The sequence below is a fragment of the Pinus tabuliformis genome, chromosome 7 (genome assembly GCF_031772625.1).
Source record: "Pinus tabuliformis cultivar Carrire ecotype Pingquan chromosome 7, CPIR1, whole genome shotgun sequence".
Taxonomy (NCBI): Eukaryota; Viridiplantae; Streptophyta; class Pinopsida; order Pinales; family Pinaceae; genus Pinus; species Pinus tabuliformis.
This window is the reverse complement of record NC_142293.1, coordinates 1,859,486,631-1,859,497,738: the sequence shown is the minus strand read 5'-3', so window position 1 is coordinate 1,859,497,738 and position 11,108 is coordinate 1,859,486,631.

The window sequence follows — 11,108 nt, the reverse complement described above, 5'->3', positions numbered from 1 at the left end:
ACCCCCGTCTGTGATTGGAAGAGGGGGTTATTCTAGAACAAGATTCTCTTGTCAAAGTTATGTGAGTGGAGTAGCCTCCTTCACTCACCTTTGTCTATTTCGGTAGACATCGCCGAAGAAGTGTTTTGTTTGCGCTGTAAATGGAACAATATTTGGTAACCTGTAAGAGGTAGGCCTCTCTCGGTAAAACAAATGTTTTAACGGACTAAAGAAGGGGTAACCTTGAAACTCTGTTTTATACCTGGGGGCATGCAAGCCTTTTGGCATGCAAGCGAAGAGCGACTATTTATTTTTTAAATTTGTAGGACCTCTAACCCTTTAAACTCGTAGGATTGGTCGTCTCCTAACTTGCATAAAGAAAGGATGTGGGGCAAAACTCTAAAAGTTGTCGTTTTATATGAGACATTCTTATCACACGACTAGATTAATCGAGTAGTTTTAGCACATAGTTCAAGCTCGTTAAAAAATAAACATAAGACATGAGAAAATGTTTCCCCCCGCGTTTAAGCTCGTTAAAAAATGAACTATTCCCCGGTAAATAACCATCGTGAATGTAGTACTTCATCCGTTAAAGCCTTGGTCGTGTTTGAACCGTCACCTCCGCTTTTTCATTGGCCGATCATTCACCTCCATTTGATTGTTTACCCATTTTGAGGAACAGCTGCGAAGAGTGATTTCACTAGCCATCCTTGTGACACTGCCATGATTGGAAAATTCCAAACCTTACCTGGAATCAGCTGCTACCCGTTTTATCACTCGTTCCTCAAAAGACGAGTCTCATTTAAGCTCTTTTCAACTGACTCGTAAAATATGAAATGACTGTCGAGCCATTGGCCTCTCCAGCTCGTTAAAGGGACAGGAAGTGCCATCCCTCCTCTAGATTTTAATCTTTTTGGACCTGAGGGATTATTACACAAAAAGATCGAGCGCTTGTTTTGTTCGGCTCATTAAAAGTATTGAAAATCCATCCCTTCTGTATTGTTTTATACTTTTTCGGACTTAAGGGATTAGATGACGAAAAATGAATTTTGGATTTACCTTTACGTTCCTTTTCAGACTCTCTAAAATTGAAAAGGACCGAGTTATCTTTGTCGTTAAACTCGTTAAAAAGATTAATAGCGACAAACTTGTCTATAGATGAGAACGAGTTTCACTATCGCTAGGCTCATTAAAACATAGCGATGGGTTTGCCCGAAGGGAAAATTATAGAACAAGCATATGTTATCCTCCTCAAGCTTGAAAAAAATAAAGAGGTACTGGTCAACAATGACTGGGGAAAATTGGGAAGAAAACTTAAAGAAACTTTGTTGGTAGCAAGTCGCTCTTGAACATGACACTTCCACTGCGTGTCCGAGTCGGGTTGGGTTGTTTCATTCACCGGTCACATCACCATGGTCACGCCATACCATCCTCATTTGGGGTTAATGCTACCGATCCATCACATCAGTTTCTCCGATATGTTCAAGAGAAGTCATTCAGAGAATTCACCTGTGTCTCACCCACTACCATACATTATACTCCATTCTTTCATGACCGCCACCTTGAATCTTATATCACCAGATCGTTTTCACCGCCATTAAAATCATTTGCTCTGTTCCATGTCATTGATGTGGGATTCATTAAGGCCCTCCTGTGATGGATCACTTCTTGTCGACATCAGCTCATTATCCAAGAAGTTGATCTAGGAACACCCCATTCAGTACTTTGAAGCTTGCATGCCTCAATGGCAAGTTTCTCACTTCCGGCGATAGGTTTACATCAATGGCCTTCGACCGAAAGATTTTGCGTGGTGTTCGATGCCAAATCCTTTATTCACACCACGTGAATTGTACTGCAGTACCTTGAGGTTCATTATCATTATCGGTGATTCCTCTCACGCTTGTTAACAATTTACATCATTGACTGGTAATCAAGCGACGTCTTTCCATGTTCGACTTCAGAACATTTCTCACATGGATCGACTTGTACTTCGAGTGAAGATCGGACGAGATTGAAGACCCCGGATCTAGTTTCATCCATCCGGGCTGTGATATATATTCAGGGACATAAAGACATTAAATGTACATCATTTCTACACAGATAATCATCCACTCAAAAGGATGATGGCTCTATCAGAATCACCAGTCTACACTCAGACAATTGTCTATCCTATGTACATAAAAATTAATTTATAAAGATGAGCATGGGAATGCCCACCTTAGCTAGATCATGAAAATAGTACGAAGATAATGTATTGTATTGTATCTTATTACAGGTCTCCTCCCAGCATTGAAAGAACTTCGGATCCTCATAATAAAGCATTTCACCCGACACCAAAAGATTAGCGGCCTCATACTTTAGGGGGAAAATGTTATAGAAATTTTTGGGCCCTACAACCCCAAGCATGAAATGTCCATAAACCAAGGGATCCTAAGTCCCTAAAAGTGTTGTTCTAACCCCTACAGGAACAAGGTCAACAGATTACAGCTTCTCCCAGAAGTTCTCCATGAGAAACTGCTCAAAATTGGTCAAAACAGGATCATTGCAGCTGCTCCACTGGCTAAGTGCATTGTATCTCACCCAAATACACTGTGAGGGTGCATTGCATTTCAAAAGTCCCTTCTGTGGGGTGCGATGGGCGAGAAGTGACAAATGGAAGTGTCATTCCGCGAGGTGGAGAGGCAATGGAAGCTTCCACAATCTTCTCCTGTGACACTTGCCTCACTGAATTCGACCAAGGATGAGTAAGAGGCCATCAGTCTCCAAGTGGAAGCTAGAACTATCAGAGAGAAGACACTAATCAAATCACAAGCTGACTCATCCCCCTTACAGATATCTATATATGGATCCCTCATCCCAGAGATCCGGAGGCTGGAATTTTGCATATTGTAAGGAATTGTTGTTGGTTTCTTGAGACAAACATCAGATTGTTGGGTGATCTAAGCTTTGTTTGAGGTGAAGAGGGGCTTCTTTGCTGGGAGGTTGATGCTGGGTCAGAACAACTGGTTGTAACTCCTCCTGGCTCTTTTCTTGTTTATCAATAAAAGCTATTTGAGTTTTCCTCCATGCTTTTGTATCATTGATGCTTGTTACATTTGTATGGTTAATTTACATCTTATCCTAGATTGTTTATGATTATAGATCCATGTCTTTGTATAGTGCTATGTTTCTGTAATCTTACAGGTACTTTGTGAAGCTGGGCGTGCAAGGGAGTAGGTAGCTGAGGACTATCAAAGAAGAGAGGGATCAAATCAGGAGATTGGCGCAAGACAGAGGTTGGTCTTTCTATTCCTCTCTATCTATAATTCATAAAGGAAAAACAAAAGTAGCTTTTCTCTATTTGTTTCTAAGGCAGCTGTCACACCTTAGTGGGATAGAGCAGTTCTAAATAGACACTTTTCCCTGTAACAGACATTGAATCTACTGCTCCTCATATTCATACTGAGATGCAACGGACCCTAGATTGCCACCAGTGGGTATTTGAAAAACCTAAAGAGCTTCCACCCTCTAGGGGTGAACATGATCATAGCATCCCTTTGGTCCTGGATGCCCAACTGCCAAATTTCTTCCGATATCGATATCCATTTTCCCAAAAGAATTAAATTGAAAAAATCATCAAGGAACTCCTTGAAGTCAGTGTTATTCATCCCAACACCAAACCCTATTCATCTCCAGTGATCATGGTTCTAAAGAAAGATGGATAATGGCACATGTGTCTTGACTTTCAAGCCCTCAACAAGCTCACTATCAAGGACAAATTTCCTATTACTTTGTTGATGATATTCTTGATGAATTGCATGTTGCTAAATTATTTACCAAGCTAGACCTTCACTCGAGCTATCACCAAATATGCATGAAGGAGGTGTACATACCCAAGACAACCTTCCAAACTCATGAAGGCAATTATGAATTCTTGGTCATGCCATTTGGTCTCTATAGTGATCCATCCACTTTTCAAAGCCTCTTGAAGCACCTTCAACCATATCTCAAAAAATTTGTCCTCATCTTCTTCGATGACATTCTCATCTATAGCAGAACATGGGATAAACATCTTCAACATGTTGACCAGATATTGTAATTGCTCCAAGATCACAAATTATTTTTCAAATTATCGAAGTGCTCCTTTGTCATGGAAGATGTAGAGTATTTTGGACACATTTCAGGTCGTGACGGAGTGAAGGTTGATTTGAAAAAGATTATGGCAATGCAAGATTGGCCCCAACCAAAAACTTTGAAGAGTTTGAGGGGATTCTTGGGTATCATGGAGCAATATCACAAATTTATCTGCAATTATGAATGCATTGTAAGACCCCTCACTTATCCTCTCAAGAAAAATTCATTTCTCTAGACTGACGTAGCTCAGTCGGCCTTCTTAGCTCTCAAACATTCCATGTGCTCCACTCCATTATTAGCCTTATCAGACTTCACCAAATCTTTTGTGATTGAATGTGATGATTTAGGTACAAGTATTGGCACCGTATTAATGTAGGCATGTAGACCATTGGCTTTCACCAGTCAATAACTCAGTGGAAAACATTGGGGTAAATCTACATATGAGAAAGAAATGATGGCCATATTACATGCAATAGACACATAGCAACCATACTTATTGGCCAGATGTTTCCAAATCTGCACGGACCATCATAGCCTAAAGTATTTTCTAGAGCAATGTTTATCATTGCCACACCAAAATAAATGGCTTGAAAAAATGTTGGGATGTGATTATGAGATAATTTAGGAAGGGGTGTGATAATGTAGTGGTTGATGCCTTAACTCACCAATTTGAGGATGAGGGCACCCTTCTATCACTCTCTCTACCCATACCATATTAGATTGAAGAGGCCCAAAATGGATGGTTCTCCCACCTCTCTCTATCCCAGCTCATTAATAACTTAAGAGTAGATCCTAATTCCTTAGAAGACTACTCTTGGAAGGATGTCATTCTTCTCTACAAGAATCGCGTAGTGTTATCCCCAACCTCCACGCTCAAAACCCGCATCTTGGATGAGTTGCAATCCTATATGATTGCAAGACATTAAGGCTTTTAGAATATTTATGCATAAGAATTTCATTCTTTCTTTTGGACCAACATGAAGAACGAAATTATTACTTTTGTAGCTAAATGTGATGTATGCCCACTCAACAAAATGGAAACGATCAAGCTAACGAGAACCTTACAACCATTGCCATTCCCTACTTCTGCCTGGATGAATGTTTCCATGGATTTCATTACTGGTCTCCCAAAGTCAGGCAACAAATCATTCATCATGGTGGTTGTTGAAAGACTTTCCAAAAGTGCTCATTTTTGTGCTCTACCACACCCATTTACCCCAACATTGGTGGCTCAAGTTTTCTTGGAACAAATCTTCAAATGCATGGCATGCCAGCTTCCATTGTGTATGATTAAGACCCCACTTTCACCAAAAAAAATTGGCATGAAATTTTCAAGCTCCAGGGAATGCAACTCCAACTAAGTATTTCTTATCATCCCAAAACAAATGGTCAAAGATAGGAAGTCAACAAATGTTTGAGACATATCTAAAGTGCTTCACATTAGACAAGAAAAATCAATGGGTACAGTGGTCGCCTTTAGCTGAATGGTGGTATAATACTAACTATCATGAAGCCACCAATATTATGCCATATGAGGCAATGAATGGCCAACTCCCACCTTCACCAGTTTCTTATATCCCTGGATGTTCCAAAGTACAAGCAGTTGATTAGCTCCTATAGAACTGTGCTGCCATGATCACTCATCTCAAAGATAATCTACATCAATCTTAGAACAAAACGAAGCAACAAGATGACCAACATTGTTTTGATCACTTATTTCAAGTAGGGGACCAAGTATTCCTACGACTTCAACCGTATAAGCAAACCTCTCTCAAAGAAAAGGGTTGCCAGAAACTAGCACCAAAATTCTATGGGCCTTATCAGATACTTCAGCATATAGGAGTAGTCACTTACAAACTGGCCTTGCCACCTACTTTAAAAATCATCCAGTCTTCCATGTATCTTAACTTGAGAAAGTGGTGGGGAAAAATAGCAGGGTTCAAATATGTTTTCCATAATTGGAAGAGGAAGGCTCACTTTGGCTTTGACCAGAACAAGTCCTCGATACTCGTGAAATACATATCTCTGGTTGCACGACCATGGAAGTCCTCATCAAGTGGAAAGATACCTCTCTAGAAGATGCAACATGGGAAGAAACCACTATTCTTAACCAATTTCCACATCTTTAGCCTTGAGGACAAGGTTTCTCTTGATGGGGGAGGGCATGTTAGGGTCCAACCCTAACCCCTTTATTCATGTAATAACCCCAAGGGGCCTAGTTAGAGTCATAGTTAGTTAGAGAGTCAATAAAGCCCGTAAGCGGTTATTCGTATTAATAATAATTGTAAGTGGTTGACCTGAATTATAGAAAAGGGAACACAATTAGTTATAAATGGGCCCTAATTATTAAATAAAGTGGTTAGGCCGTGTTATGAAATGGACCACTAGTAGTTAGGGTTTTGGATGTAACTGAGCTATAAATAGTCTTATATAGTAGGGGAAGGATCATCAAGTCTTATTGTAATTGAGATTTACTCTAATGGAGGTTTCCCCCTCATAGAGGCAAGTGAACATTGTATTCTTCTTCTGAATAATAAAATACCTTTGCAACTTTTCTCATTTCATGTGATCTTTCTATGTTTCAATCTCTATTGTTTCATATTGTTGGTATTCTAGTTTTCTCGCAAGTCAAGAACATAGAAAATTTTGGTATTTGTCTTTTCATGTTGGAAATAACACTAAGAGGGGGGTGAATCAGTACTATCAGATTAATAATTTTATTTCCCAAACAAATTTATATATGCTACTTTAGTGAAGTGAACTAGTGTTTACATGCAACCGTGATTAGAGAAACCAACATATATCTAGAGAACTTGTGATTTAGACAATTTATCATGTGTTGATCTTAAACCAATACATCAGTAACTTATCAGACAGTGCAGTAAAAACAAAATAAAGCATCACACATAAGCAACACACATGAACACCAAGATTTAAGGTGGAAACCCAATGTGGGTGAAAACCACCTGTTGTTGTCGTCTCTGTCTTCTTTTAATAATAAGAAAATATGTTTACAATCTTGTACTAGTGCAGACTCATACCAGTATGTAGGCACCCACCTACAGAAGGCTACAACCTTCTCTCATTTTCCAGCTTCTACTGGAAGGGAGCTGCAACCCAATAGCTCTTGTACTAGCCAATTTGTTTACTAGTACGTAAGCGCCGACCTACAGAAGGCTATGACCTTCTTTCTTCCTCCAGCGACCACATTTCATGAATTTTTAGACTAGATACTCCTGGAACAGAAAACCACAATATAAAGGCCACGTTTCATCCAATTTTCATACTGGGCACATCAAAACTTTTAAACTTAAACTGCATCAACCAACATTCAGTTAATCTAAACAATCAGATCACTGACACCAAAAAATTGTGCTGAACCCAAAAACCTACATCATCATTCAGATCCAGTTGTAACCTCAAAAACCATGCATAAGAATGTATACGCTACTTGGTTGACCCGAAGTTGCGTGTATACGCTACTTCCGTTAATCAAACCTGTGTATACCTTCAAAACTACTGCAAACATAAACTTTTGAATCAATTCTATACCAACCAGCAATATGCAGAACAACTACTGTCAACATATAGAGCTTTACACATGTAGCAACAGAGATCACTTATTCTCAATTATACAATCAATCAATCAAATACCATCCTCCTTATGCATTCAATTTTACATTCAGATCTAAAAAGACTTCATTGACAGACAACACTAAAACAACAAAATTTGATTAGACAGATCAGTCAGATCTAAAAAGGAAGCTTTTCTTTTGTATACTCTATTTTGAAGAGTATAACCTACGTGTACACGTGCTTTTGAAGAGACGAACCAGTGTCCATATTTGAAAATATCAACTCATAACTTTGCTACACTTCTAAACTTCAGACAAACCCAGATCATGACATTTAAATAATAAAACAGGTGTACACAGTCAGATATAGCCCAACCAATATTACATCATCCAATAATAAGTCATTTCAAGTCTCATGATCCTGATCCAACATTGAATTCAAGGTGCACAAAGTATTTCAGATCAAATAAAAAACATAGCCCCTACAACATAAAATATACTTCAGATAGAAGTATTCATTAGAAACTCATACACTTGCACATAACACTTCATAAGATATCCATTCCTTATGTATTTAGCCCTTTGATATTCTCCTCCTTTTATACTTAGATCCTTTATCAATACGTCGGACCAAAACCACTTAGGACCAATACCTTGGACCAAATACTTAGGGTCAATACCACGGACCAAATACCTAGGGTCAATACCACAGACCAAATACCTCGGACCAAAACCTTGGTTTTCCAACATGTACGCGCTTTTCTTCCTGTGGGAGTGCGTGTATATGTATACGCTCTCTTTTTTTCTATGGACCAGCATGTATACGTTGTTTTGACTAAGTGGACCTACGTATACTTCTTAAATTGATTTTCATCAACCTTTTCATTTACCTTCTTTATTCTGATCAGTAGACCTTAGTTCCATCTTCCTGTTCTTCTATACCACTACCCTGTTACCTCTGAATATACATGTTGTACTGTGAGTTTCCTTTTACCAAAACTGAATTGACCTGTGAGTGAGTTTCCATCAAGGACAACACTTATATCATAATGCCAATAATCTCCCCCTTTGGACTTGATGGCAACCATGATGGTGTTGATTATTGCAAACTATAGAATTGTTAGAGATAACAAGCAACACCAAAATTCTCTCCCCCTTTGACATCAAGGGCAAAGGGAAAACCGAGATACTCTTCATATCTGAACACTAAATATGATCATGCTCCCCCTAGGCACATGTTGAATTCTTTGAATAAACTCACTCTTTGTACATGTTCTGATATAATTGTACATGTTGTGATGCACTGACCGTCCATGCTCCCCCTGAGCACATGCAGAGTCTGCAAAAATATTTTCCAAAAGAATAACATGACTCTATAACTCAACTATGTGATTTTGACCTTCCTATCACCAACAACTCATACATACATCAATCTACCAATCAAGTGGGGATATACCAAATTTGACTCATCCACCCAACCAGGTGGGGATATACCAATTGTTTATACATGACAAAAATACAATAAATATTACATCATCCATCCCATGCAAAGTGGGGATACAAATTACATAATTTGTCGAACATGATTCATTCAAATGTATGAGAAATCATATCACAGCCTAGACTTTTACATGACTTAAGCATCAAATGGTATAAATATCTAAAGCCATAGTTGGACTCAGCACCCATAATGAAAACAATGCAAAATGTGTGTGAAGTCTAATGCTCCCCCTAAACCTGTGCTACCTGTGCATTGTTAACAAGTAATTCATCAAGGCATCTTTGTCAGTCAGATAAAAATTAATGAACAAAGCATATCGTCAGACTGTAATCATCAACATCACACAGAGCACCCATATCAGAGTCTGACCCACTGTTTTTCCTGTCAGAAAAACATATACACTACTTTGGCCAAAACAACCCGCATGTATACTCGACTATACTTCATGAAACTCGCGTATAATAACCCTCCTTTGAAAAAACTGGATTTAACAATAGGATGATGTAGCAACTACTCCCAGCTTTTGTCTGAGATATTCAAATGTTTCTCTGGGTAGTGGTTTAGTGAATATATCAGCAACCTGTTCTTTGGAGGGAACATACTTCAATTTGACCTTTTGTTCAATCACTTGTTCTCGTAGAAAGTGGTACTTGATGGGTATGTGCTTGGTCTTGGAGTGCATGACTAGATTTTTTGAAATGCTGATGACACTTGTATTATCACATAGAATGGAGATGGGTGGAGTATACGTGATTTGAATGTCTTGCAAAGTTTGCATCATCCAAAGTAGTTGTGTGCATCAAGATGCAATAGCCAAATATTCTGCTTCGGTTGTAGATAAAGAAATCGAACTTTGTTTCTTGCTGAATCAAGATACTAACCGAGAACCCATATAGAATGCACCACCAATAGTGCTCTTTCGATCATTAACACTTCCTGCCCAATCTGCATCTGTATATGCATGAAGAGTAAGGTCTGTATCTTTAGGATTCCATAATCCAAAGTCCTGAGTTCCTTGAAGATATTTGAAAATTCTTTTGACTGCCTCGAGATGTGATTCCTTTGGATTTGCTTGGAACCTTCCAACAATTTTTACTGCATGCATGATGTCAAGTATGGTACCTATTAGATAAAGCAGACTTCCAATCATAGATCTGTAAGTTGGTTGGTTTATTGCTAGTGATTCATCATTAGAGCCAAGAATGCATCATGTTACCATTGGAGTACATATTGGTTTAGAATCTTCCATTCCATACTTTTTCAAGATCTGCTTGAGATATTTAGTTTGTGAAAGAAAGACGCCATCTTTTGTTTGCTGAACTAGTAGACCAAGAAAATAACTAGGTTCACCAAGTAAGGACATTTCAAATTCTTGCTACATTACTGAAGCAAAATTCTAACTCATAGATTCTTCATTGCTACCAAAAATGATATCATCAACATAAACAACAATAATTAGAAATTTATCATTTTCAATCTTTTTGTATAAATTGCTATCTGCATTACCTTTTGTAAAGCCTTGTTGTTGTAGATATTTGTCAAGGCGGTAATACCAAGCCCTTGGAGCCTGTTTCATACCATAGAGAGCCTTTTTGAGTCTGCATATAAGTTTTGCATCATTTCCAAGAATGAATCCTTCTGGCTATTCAATATAAACTTCTTCATCTAAATCTCCATTAAGAAAGGTCGATTTTACATCCATTTGATATACTTTGAATTTTCAAAAACTAGAAAGAGCAAGAAACATCCTTATGGCTTCAATTCTGGCAACAGGTGCAAAACTTTCTTCAAAATATATACCTTCTTATTGGGCATACCCTTTGCGAACAAGTCTTGCCTTGTTTCTAATAACTTCTCCATTTTCATTCAGCTTATTCTTAAATATCCATTATGTTCTTATAATATTTTTATCATGAGGTCTAGGAACTAACGCCCAAGTA